We start from the raw sequence: 13,301 nt of genomic DNA on the forward strand, positions 1-13,301 counted from the left end.
GGGGGGGGGGTGGGGGGGGGGGGGGGGGGGGGGGTAAGGGGTGGGTGGGGTAGTTGGTTTTTTTTATATATATAATAATAATATTTTTTGAAATTTTAAATTATTTATATATAATATAAATTAAATAATGTGTTGAATCTTGATCTTTTAATTTTTAAAAATCTAACAATTGAGATTAATTGATTAGATCTAACGGTCACTAAAAGAGAAATAATATATATTAAGTAAGGGTATAACGGTCATTTTTTAAAAAATTAACACCGTTAGTTGGATTTAACGAAGAGGGGGCGATTGAGTTGAGTTTTACAAAACACAGGAGGATTTTATGCATTTTGTCAAAAAAAAATATTCTGCAAACTTTTTAAAATATAGGGAGGTTTTATGTATTTTCTCCCAAGTGAAACAAACAATAAGCCTCCAACCATTAGGGAGACAGCCACATAGTGTTTGGATTTGTAATTTGTGTGTATATATTTTGGTATTCTGAAAATATAGAGAAAAAAATAAAAAATAAATAAATATGCATTTGAGAAAGATGATATGTTTGGATTTATGTTTTGATATAATATAAAATAGTTTAAAATAAGTAGTGTATGTTTGATGTTGAACATAGGAGACAAAAGTTACTGTTGATTGTCAAATCATATTTTTTTATATATATCTATTAATATAATTGTGTATGTATATAGTATTTTGTTTGTTAGTAAAATATAATATATATATATATATCTATATTAAGTAATTTTCTTTATAAAAGTTTTCTTCTTTTACATTTTAAATAATAATTATAAATTCAATAAAATATTAAGTGCACTGTAGTATTGTCTCCAATACACTTTTTTTGGATTGAAAAAATATAATATATAAAATTCAAATAATAAATATTTTTAATTAAGTATGTATTATAGGTATATATTATCCTCAATTTTCAAATTTCTCAAATATTTCACAGAAGTATTAAAAATTTTGAGTACAAAATAGTTATATAGTGTAAGTTGAAAAAATTAGTAATTAATATATAGTAAATTGAAGTATAGTAATGTGTTGAAAATACATTCGTTAGACTTTATATTCGGATTGATTAATTATAATTGATAATTGAAGTAATGAAAAATATGAATTTCGTATATAGTACTGGTGTATTATTCTCAGTATACAAAACTAAGTAATTTATTGAGGTAGAAAATTTTTAAATAACTTTACTCAATTTGCATTGATAGTAAATATTTTTAATATGAATATTTTTGTAAGTTAAAAATTAATTTTATATATAATTATTGCTTAGATTTAACATATAGTATATATATTAAATAATATATATTATATATTATATATTATATAGATAATTTAGAAAAATTCACTATATCTCATTTGCTTTTTGGTAGAGTTTATTTATTTATATTAAATAATAATTAAAAATTGAATAAATAATTAAATGCACTACAGTATTATGTTGAAAATAATTTCGTCCGCCTTTATATTCGCAGTGAAAATATTTAATGATAAATCGAACGATAAGTACTTTGAATTACGATGCAGTAATGATATGTTGTCATAAATTTCAATATTTGAAAAATATTTCATTCAAATAGAAAACTATATTGAGTCCAAAATATCTAAATAGTTAAAGTTGAATTAATTAGCATTTATTAGTTAAAAACATAACAATTAAAATATTTTTACTCATAACATATAAGGCTGTCAATTTCTAGAGAATTGTCCAAGTGTAATTACACAACTGCACGATATATAAGAAACGAATGCATTTGAAACTCACAAACTGCTCGAGTAGTTGTTTTTTTTTTTACTAATTAAATCAACATTTGACTTGGAAGATTCACAGGCTGGCATTGTATGCCTAAGGACCGTCACGACGCCATGATGGGAGTCCATGTGGTCGTCGTGAGCGCGTGTGTTGTCCCCTCACTATATGTCTGGGCACCCCGATCAGACTGCACGCCAAATCGACGAATATAGTCAGTCCACATCCACACTTCCGATCGCATGTTGGGACTGTGTTGTGAGGCTAATGAGGTGCTGCGTGCTAGCGCTGGGCCACCATCTCCACGAGCTACATGTTCCACTGCATCCCAACTAGCGATGTGTGTATGTGTCTGTAACGATGGGACAGTTGAATTCGATATGACAATAGGTGCACCCTCACCTCCTCTCACCAGATTACGCACGGTGTTACCACTGTCGTCATTTTCTGCTTTGTTTTGGGCCTCAGCAGAAACATCAGGAAACCTGATGGGCCCCACACCTATAGCATATTGGGATAATGTGGCTCTAGGTAATAGTACTGTTTAGCCAATGAAAAATGCTGCAAAAGGATCCAATTAATAATTTGTTGGCGTTGCAAATTATAATGGTAATTTTAAACAGTAATTGTCATGTAGATGTCATCACATTGAAAATAACATGACGTACCCGTGACGCACATGGTCGTAGCTCTAATAGAAACACCATAATAAATATTTCAATATCATAATAAATCCCTGGTATCTGAGTGATTCCGTGGAACTGGCGAAAACGACCTTTAAACTCGTAGAATTTATCAAAAACTTAGTCTCGGGTGTAAGGATATCCAAAATGTCTTTGTAATCCATGTGCCCAATGACCCATCTGCGTCTTCCCACGTGCATCGTTTCTCATAGGCGCCCGAGTGTTGTCGTCAAGTATCATCGCATGAAGTGCGACTCAATATTTAAACTCCAACGGTCGTCCTGTGAAAATCCAGCACTCTCCAGATATCTGCGATATGCCATGGCTGCAAAGAATTACGGTTAGGAAATAATTATTGTGCAACATCGCATCACGTGTACGGTTGAAAATGTAAAAAAATATTAATTTTGCTTGAACTACTATCTAAATAGTTTTACAATTGTGAACAATCAAGCACATATCATCTTTCATGGGAATACTACTAAATGATCTTATAGCATAATATTCCAAGACAAAGTGAAAATTGGATAGTAGTTTTAATAGTTTACATATGAATCAACATTTTCACTACGTTTATTGCTAGTTTGGATGGTTGGCTGCCCACATTTGCATCGCTATGCTATCTTAAAGGTTGCGTTGGGATTCTATCTCATAAGTAGTTGGATGTCCCCTATGGTAGAATGAATCCATGTTAGGCTGAATGTCTTCATTTGGTTCATTGAATATGATGTCATCGTTGCTAAACCTACGGATGAAGTTATGAAGGGTGCAATACGCAATTACTATATCAACCTGGTGGTTCTGAAGGTAGCTATAGTATTGAAACATGTTTTCTTTAGTACACCAAAGCATCGTTCAATGACATTTCTCAATCTTGAATTTGCATGGTTAAACATGTCCTGTGGGGTATGATATCGACGGCCTTGTCCCCTCCCCTCCACTCAGATAGGTGATACCTTGTCCCTCGATAAGGAGTCAGGAAACATTGGTAGCTTGCGAAACCCGCGTCTATCAAATAATACTTACCAGCATTGTCACAAGGCAGCTTCGTAAAGAGAACCTCTAGTGCCAAGTATTTTACCCTTAAACAAGATGGTCGGTGGAATCTAGCTTATATATTACAATGCTCACTGATCGGAGGGAAAGGAAAATCGTGGTCCTGTGAAACTGCATGGTCCAAGACACGAGCAGGCTGAACTTCCTTCCCACCCAGCACACACATAAGTGAAATTCATATCGAATCACGTATTGCTAGTATGTTCTATGCTAGACCGCCTTTCCGCGACATGTATCGATTTTGGTCAGCTCGGGGGACCCAAGCAAGTACCAACTTCCCGTCCATCGCTCCGACGCAATCCTACATCAATGTCAACAATTATGTATATTTACATGCATGAAATAGTATGCTGAACCAGCTTGCATTAGTTACGCGGTTGTGAAGGCGATGAGATAAGGTGTTACGACAATGGTAGATGTGGTACGTACCTTGAAGTATGGGTAGAAATCTGGGTTATTTGTCACTTTTGGATGTATGTTTGTAAAATTCGGATGAGTTATTAGTTTTGAATTTTATGCATGCCGACTGTTTGCATGAAAAGTGCAACCTCCTCAATTAAGGTAACCCTGAACGTTTGACCATGAGGCAGTAACCCTCTAGTAGTCAATGCATCAAACAAAGCATAAAAGCATGGCTAGGTCATGCGAATGTTGTCAAAAAAACCTTCCCTGATATGGGGACATCATAATCTCCGCAACCCATCATGCTCCTTGTAGTGCAGATGTGTTACGTGGCACATTTTCCCTAAATAAATTTAGGCATACTAAATCTTCAAATGCATGAAATTCCTCTGGGACATCAGATTCGTTACTTCTTGGAGTCCTTGGGATCCCCGGACATTCGCTTGTCGAGTTCGACTCTAGACCTCCACCAACTCCCGAGCTTGCCATATATCCGGTCGTTGTTGTATTGCTAAACATAAATAAGACAAATTAGTGTGTAAGTTACTTGCAGTAGACGCCCATCGGCTGGGGACATGAAAATACTTCAAGATTTGCAGATAAGTTCATGCTATTAAATTAATCCAGTTGGTCTTTGGATAAGATTGGAATTTACGTTGGAGCGATTTGAAATTATTTTAATATTTTTACGCTGGTCGATTTCTGTCATCCAACGAACTAGTCGCTCTGTAACAATTTGCTTATTACTTGAAGAATAATCCTACCAAAGAGTTGGAAAACTCAAAAGAAACATGGACTCTCCTAACTCTCCTCTCACACACTCCTACACCTCCAAATACACACACACACACACTTAAGGGTGGAGCACCATGGAGGCAGGGATGGCTCCATGACGGCGGAGGAAGCGGATGATGAGGCGGCTGTTGTCGATCACCATGGAGAGGGTGATCTGTTGATCGATGGTGGGGTTGGCGACTCCATTACCCACGGATTCAAGCAGAGTTTAACCTTGCAAAATTTTTTGCACTTGCGAAAAGGGTGATCGATGATGGCGACAGAGAATGAAAGGCGGCACTCGCTGTACTGATGCAGAAGTTTGTCCTTGTGCCTATGTCAGAGAAGGTTGAATCGGGGACTGAAACTGGGACGAAGGAGCCCGCGGCTGTTACAAGCAGGTACAATGGTAGTAACTGCTGCTGCAGTTTCTGTTCCAGCTACCGCGATTGCTAGTGCCACCAGCCTGCTGCTACCAACGCCGGCACCACCTGTTGCTGGTGCTACTAACACTAAATATGGAGATGATAAATTCTGATTGCCATCGTCTTCGCCTACCGGAATATTTGTGGCTAATGTGCCTCTGCAACCGGTTTAAACTTTTTGAATTTTTTTTAAAAAATTACCGATGTTTTCCATAATTCAACACGAAAAGTATTGTCGTATATGCCTCCCATGATGCAAAATGGGGAAATCATTGTTCGTACGACATTAGATACAATTAGAGAGGGATCTTGTGGATGGAATGCAACGGTGGTGGGTTATTTATTGGGAAACGTCCATATTTTCACTTGAAAGATTATGTTAAATCTTTGTTGCCATTAGTGAGTGAAGTTATGGCCACATCAAATGGGTTCTTCTTTTTTTGGTTTAAGACGGTGGTGGCGATGGAAGAAGTAATTAAGGGAGGACTGTGGTTGTTTCAAGGACAACCAATTGTGCTACAAAAATAGGAGTTGGGCATGGTTCTTCGAAAACTGAAACTCCCAGTATGGGTTAAATTTTGATACTTGCCGGTGGAACTATGGACTAATGATGGATTGAGCACGATGGCCAGTGGTATTTGGAGACCTCTCTACTCGGATGTGATCACACGAGCATGCACGAGACTGGATTTTGCTCGTGTATGCGTCATGCTGGATGTTAATTCTAAACTCTCGAAGCACTTGATTATTATGTCACCAATAGAGGAGGGGACGAAAGTGCGTGTAAGATCAATGTAGAATATGAATGGCTACCTCCTAAATGTACCACTTGCATGAGTTTGGGACATGCTACGAAAGGTTGTATCACTATGAAACCTCCCAAACCACCAATTAATATTTATATACCACGAGTACGGCCTCCAGCCGTGCCTGCTACTCCACCACCCACGGAGCAATTCTCCATGGTTGCTACTCCGGTGATGGAGGTGGCGGATTGCACCGCCTTCCCCCTTACGAAAAAATCGAGGTTAAGAAATTGTTGTCCATAATACCTTTGATGCACTGATGCTCCTTGACGATGATGCAGAGGAAATATCCTAGGGTCCTAACAAATGCAGCCCTTCTACGAGTAGTCCATGTTGAACTCAGCTGTTTGGAACGTCCGGGGCCTGAACAGGAAGGACCATCAACTAGTTGTCACCAATCTAGTTGAGGAGTTCAGGTTGCAGTTTATTGGTCTCTTAGAAACGTGAGCATAAACATAGAATGCGGTACGTATTCAACTCACTACCCTACCTAGATGGAAATGATTTATTGATCCTGTAAGTGTTGGTAATCGAATTTGGATTGTATGGGATGATGATACTCTTGATGTAATTATTTTGGAAATTGGTGCTCAATTTATTCATTGGCATGTCCATGTACGGAATCTCCATGATATCTATGCTTTTACTATTGTTTATGGTGCCAATGAGATGGGTGCTCGACGAGAACTATGGCAGACACTCAGTCTACTGGCAAGTCAATGTTCTGAGGAGATATGGATTGTAGGTGGAGACTATAACACCGTCCGTGACTTAAGTGAAGTTTGTGGCAACTCGAGGGATATTCCCTTAGCCAGTGATGAATTTAATGCCTGCATTATGGAAACTGGTTTACTCCCTATGTCGATGCAAGGAGAGTGGTTTACTTGGCACAATTGTAGTATGGACTCACGTGGCTTATGAAAACGGTTGAATCGAATGCTGATCAATGATCACTGGCTGACACGATGGCCGAATGCCTCCTATATGTGTCTGTCACCCCGTACATCTGATCATTCTCCCCTTGAGCTGAAGGGGGACACACAACATAATTTTGGAGGTATGTTCCGATTTGATAACTATCTTACTCTCTCACCTCAGTTTCGAACTACTCTGCAGACTGTTTGGCAACACAATTTCATGGGTGTTCCGATGTATTCCATTACCCGTAAGCTTAAAGCTCCTAAACAGTGTTTAGGTAGCAGCAAAAAACAAGGGGGATCTATCACATAATGTCCAAAGTGCTAAGGAATTTCTTGATACGGCACAACAACTTCTAAGCCTTAATAGACATAATACTTTACTTCTGCACCTTGAGTATTGTTGTAGGTTGGTCTATGCAAAAGCAGTGAAACTTGAGCAGGTTATGCTACAACAATAGGCCAAGATGCAGTGGATGAAAGGGGGAAACCAGTGTTCTAGGGTGTTTTTTCGTAAAATTGCATAGAGACAAACTAAACGGCGAATTTTTGAGATTTATGATGAGCAAGGCAACACTCACACGGACCCTCAAGATGTACTTCGAGAGTTTATTTCCTTTTATAGCGCTCTGTTGGGAGGTGAGAGGAGCAGGCGGTTCATTGATATTCGATATCTACGCCCCTGGGCTCGCCACATTCTTATTGATGAGGAGGCTCAATAGATGGTGCACCCTATCACAGCAGCTGAGGTAAAACTAACCTTTATTAACATTGCCGAGGATAAAGCCCCTGGTCCTGATGGTTACACCTCAGGCTTCTACAAAGCAGCTTGGCCTATTATGGGTGTTGAAGTCACACATGCTATCATAGACTTCTTCACTACTGGGAGACTATTGAAGCAGGTAAATGCTACATACTTAGCACTTATACCTAAAGTCCATAATCCTACTCGTGTGACCGATTTTCCTCCTATTGCATGTTGTAATGTTCTTTATAAAGTCGTTACCAAGATCATAATGCAGCATATGAGTTTGGTGTTGGAAAAGATTATCAGCCCATCCCAAACGGCTTTTATTTCGAGTCGCTCTATTATCAATAATATTCTTCTGGCTCAAGAATTATTTTCAGGCTATAATCAGCAGCAGCTACCACCTCGTTGTGATCTCAAGGTGGATATCCGTAATGCATATGATACAGTTGATTGGGATTTTCTTCTGGCTACACTTCAGTTGTTTGGATTTTCGAATAAGTTCATAAGCTGGATTGAAGAGTGTGTTACTACACCTTCGTTCTCTATTGGGATTAATGGAACTCCTTATGGATTCTTTGTTGGAGCCAGGGGCCTTCGGCAGGGAGATCCAATGTCACCATATTTATTTGTCCTGATTATGAAAGTTTTGAACCTCATTTTGCAGCAATTGATAGATCAGGACATAAACTTTGCATTTCACTGGAAGTGAGCCCCACTTCGCCTAGTTCAGCTTGGATTCGCGGATGACTTATTATTGTTCTCACGAGCGGAGGTGGATTCAATTCACTTACTCAAACGAGGACTTGATTATTTTGGAGACATGTCTGGCCTCAGGGTCAGTCCTCAGAAGAGTCACCCATTCTTTTCACGCAGGCCATGGAATTAGGGATCAACTGTTAGAGGTACTTCGCTTTCCCGAGGGCTTTTTACCGCTTAAATACTTGGGATTACCACTTATTTCATCTCGCCTTACTATTGCTAAAATGATTGTAAGCCGCTCCTTACAAAGTTGGATCAGCGTATTAAGGGTTGGGAGAGCATCTCCTTGTCCTATGCTGGGTGTCTTCAAATCATTAAATCCATACTCCCAACACTCAGTATATATTGGGCTTCTGCTTTTATATTACTGAAAGGGGTTATAAAAGAAGTGGAGAGACTACGGGCATTCTTATGGCAGGGTATATTTGACCGTGGATTTGCTAAGGTAGCTTGGGAGCATGTTTGTCGACCCATTGATGAAGGAGGTCAGGGGCTTCAAGATATTCTTGCACTTAATCGAGTACTCATGGGTCTCAAATTTTGGAAAGCTACATGTGGTGATCGATTATCTATGTGGGTGGACTGGATATACCATACACGTTTACGGGATATGACGGTATGGACGACTCCCGAACGAGGCGGTTCTTAGGGATGGCGTAAACTTCTTCGCTACGCCCCCTACTTCGACCTTTTCTTGAGTACCAAATTGGGGGTGGACTATATTTTTATTATGACATGATCCTTGGCATGAACTGGGACCACTTATCCAGCAATTTCCACATGGCCATTACTTCACGGGTACGCAATTGACAGATACAGTTGCTGCTATAATTAAGGATGGGCAATGGCAATGGCCCCATATTACGGATACTCATTGTCCACAGATCCTCCATACTCTCCCACATATCCATGGGGGCATTGACCGTATTTCTTGGCAATCACAGATTGGGCCTTTGACATTGGCTATGCTACTTCAGGTTTTCAGAACTGCGAGTACCAAGGTAGGCTGATTTTCACTACTCTTGGGCCCCTTCAAGATTCCTCGCCATACGTTTATCCTCTGGCTCGCCATCCTTGAAAACCTTTCTGCAGTTGACAAGCCTTCGTTATCTCACTTGGGTACCGCTTGTGTAATGAAGGGGCTACTGAAATACACAATCACCTCTTCTTTCATTACCCCTACTCAAGACACTGCTTGAGGGTGATCCGGCGCACCCTGCATTTTGACTAGCCCCACCATGATTGGACTACCGACGTTCTGTGGGCAGCAAAAAAGTGGCGAGGAAAATATTGTATCTCGACTTCTTATCGTGCACTATTGGGCTCCCTTGTATACCACATATGGCGCGAGCGCAATCTTCGACGATTTGATGGAGGAATACGCGGGGTACCTTTCGTAGGAAAACTTATTATTGAAGATGTTCGACAACGGATACTTAGTGTTGATTTACCTTTTTCTATTAGTACTTGTGCACTTTTTTGTTTATAGCGGATCCCTTGACCTGTTGAGGTGACTACATAGCCTTTCATGTTGTATTGTACCGATACACTATCATTTATTTAATGAAATTTAAATTTATCAAAAAATACTTGACGAGCATGGGTACTTGGTACAAGTGCAATCTAAGTAAATCAATATGACATACATGCACGAATATACATAACGAAATCAGTTTTTTTTTCAATTTTGTAATAATCGGGCAATACAGTCACTTGGCCAATGAGTACAACCAGTGGAGTTTATTCTCGTTGTTAAGACGTAAGAAGATTGTGTGCGTGCTGTGACTGTGAAAATGCTCTAATGCAGTGGTGAAGACGATGTCTGGCGAATTCTTAAACTTTGTCAACTTGTCTACACACCGTTCAATGGATTCAGTAGCTTTGGTCCAGGTGCGGTCAATCTTCCCTTGAAGTCATTCATTCAACCTATCCATGGTCTCGCACTTCTTAGCTTGCAACTCAGTGAATACTCATCGGAACCGACGCCCGCTTTCAGACGGACCAACGGATGCCTACGATGGTCCCGAAGAAGAAAAGTATTCGTCTAGGGACGTCATGGGAGCATATTGAGAGAATGTTGTATCTTCGTATTCATCTCGTGACCAACGACTGCCCGATTGAGTGCCATCCATCTGTTCATCGTCTATGTGGTTGGTGTTATAGATTGTCCAACGTTGTTGTGATGACGAACGCACGAGCCCACCAGATGTGGTGTTCCATGAGAACATTTGAGTGCATAAGTCAAAGAGTTGAAGCCGATCAGATGTTTATCCAGTACAACTCCTCCAAACGTCCTGCATCGTCTGTTATGGTATTCCTTTCTGAATCCCATCCCACTCAGTCCCTTATTCAAAATTCCGTTCAACAAATGCCAAGTACAACGCAGCCTGTTAAGTTTGCCCTTAAGCTGTACCGTCGTAAGAAGACAACCCTGACTCATAACCAAGTTCATTTGTTCGGTTACACAAGCCCAAACCGACAGTTGAAATGTGGAAGATTGGAGTAGGTGTGTGATGAACTCCTCGTGCATTCACTCAATGAACATTTGTTCCATTTTCGTGTTCCATAACACTTTATCATATCGAGATGACTGGGAGGAACCAGCGTCATTTGGGTATTGCATCTTTGTGGATTGTCTTATATATCAAAGTGTCGTAACAAATAAGTACAATTATTTATATATCCATAAGAAAAAAAACTACCGCACGTCACAAGGGGTTGAAATTATAAACTAACAATCATTATTTCGCTTAATGAGTTAATACAACATAAAATCATTTGTTATTATTTCTATTAAAGTAAATAATTATAATTTTTTATTATTTAATACAGTATATATAAAATAATAAGTTAATTATTAAAAGTATAAAAAATATAGTGAAAAAAATGAATGAAAATTAAAAACAAAGAAATAACTATGAAAAGATAATAAAGGAGTGAAAATTTAATAAATAAATAAACTAATCAAATTAAATATTAAAATTAGCATATCAAAATAATTGAGACGTCAATTTACCTCTTTTCAATTATATATAGTATAGATAAAGATCGTATAAAAAATGCCCCTCTAATATTAAATTTAATCAATACCTACTATATACTAAAAACAACACTTACTATCCAATAGAAAGGGAGTTTTTATACCACCTTCATAGTACAAATGGGCAAACTGCGTAACATTATTTTTAAATTTTCACTTTTAACAGGCAAGTTATATTTTTGTTATATAAAAAATATTGATATTCAACAATTATAATAATTTATAATTATTGCAATAACTATATTTTTGTTGGAATTTTACCAGCTTTAATAATTATAATTTTTTTCTCATTTAAAATATTGATATTCAACAATTATAATAATTTATAATTATTGCAATAACTATATTTTTGTTGGAATTTTACCATTTTTAATAATTATAATTTTTACTTTTTCTCATTTTAAAAAACGGAATATTAGTTTGTTACGCAAATTATAAAATTATTGTTTAAGAAAAACCAGACCACGAAAATGCAAAAATTAATTTTAGAATACATGAATTATTCGTTCTAACATTGAACTTATATTTATATATTAAATCAACATTAGTATCTCAATATATTACCAACTACATGTTTAAATTTGACACCATGACACTCGAATTTTACACACATAAACACAATAAAAAAAAAATCAAATTCTTAAAAAAGATGTATTGAGCACAGGCCATTTCCTTACATTTTTATATACACTAGCCGTTGTGACACATTATTCCTACGTGCATATACTAATTATTTTTCATAAAATATATAAACCAGTACATTATATTAATAAAAAGAAAGAAAGAAAAATATAATAATTTATCAATAACATGTAGATTTTAAAATTTTAGTAAGTTAGTTATTTAATTATAAAGAGCATTTTTAACTTCACGAAAAATTGATAAGACAATGTCAGTAACCACCGTTTGTGAATATAAAAAGAATTTTTTTTTATTTTATATTAGTATAGATTACAATACAAATATATGCATGTTCTTCTACTCTCCCAGTTGTCAATAGCTTACCATGATTTAAGTATAGACTGTAACAAATTGCTTCAATCCTGCTCTGAATTTCCCTCCTTTTAATATAGTTTCTATATCAGAGGCTGCGAGATGGCCGTATATGGAGTATCTATTAAGTATCCATTAGTGTGGTACTTTTACAGCCAATAAGTAAATTTTTACTTATATTACATCATATTCGTAATTGCGACCATAACACACCTGTATCTCATTTTTATTAAAAATTTCAGCTGTAGATTTTCAACTCTTAAACGCCATAAAACAGTGGACAAGCACTAAAATTAAATAGCATCAAAGACATAGGAAACAACAAGTAAATAATACTCCAACAACACAAAAGTATGAAAATAACTTATAACTATCTTTTTTAAGTGAAAATGGCAATAACAGTTATATTGTAGAAGACTACGGGAGCGGCAACGAAAAATAAAACGCAAGAGATGGTGGATGACTTGAACAAACTCCCGTGGACGAAAACTCTTAAACATCAAAGTTAGCTCAAACACTATACCCAAATACACACACTATAACCAGTGTCAACTATGAAAGTTTGAATGCAGTATTTCTATCACACTCTATATATGGTATATATAGAGTGTATAAAGTCGCAAATTGCTGTAGATTTAAACATGTTCCACTGTGCAACGTGCGAATCAACAGAAACCTCATGAAAAATTGAAAATCGTACAATAATTCACTGAAAAGATTCACTATGCACCGTGTGAAAGAACAGAGAAATTAGAAAAAATTCATTGCAGTACAATAATTTACTGAAAATCTACTGGTGAACAGTACATACTTTTCAGTATACTATACTGAAAACAATTCTCAATAATTTTACTACCTCCAATCCAACTCTCAAATTTTTAAAAAATTCAGAAATAAAAAATTTAATAAAGAAGACAGTGTGGAATTTAATTA

The sequence above is a fragment of the Sesamum indicum genome, linkage group LG6 (assembly GCF_000512975.1).
Source record: "Sesamum indicum cultivar Zhongzhi No. 13 linkage group LG6, S_indicum_v1.0, whole genome shotgun sequence".
NCBI classification, from domain to species: Eukaryota; Viridiplantae; Streptophyta; class Magnoliopsida; order Lamiales; family Pedaliaceae; genus Sesamum; species Sesamum indicum.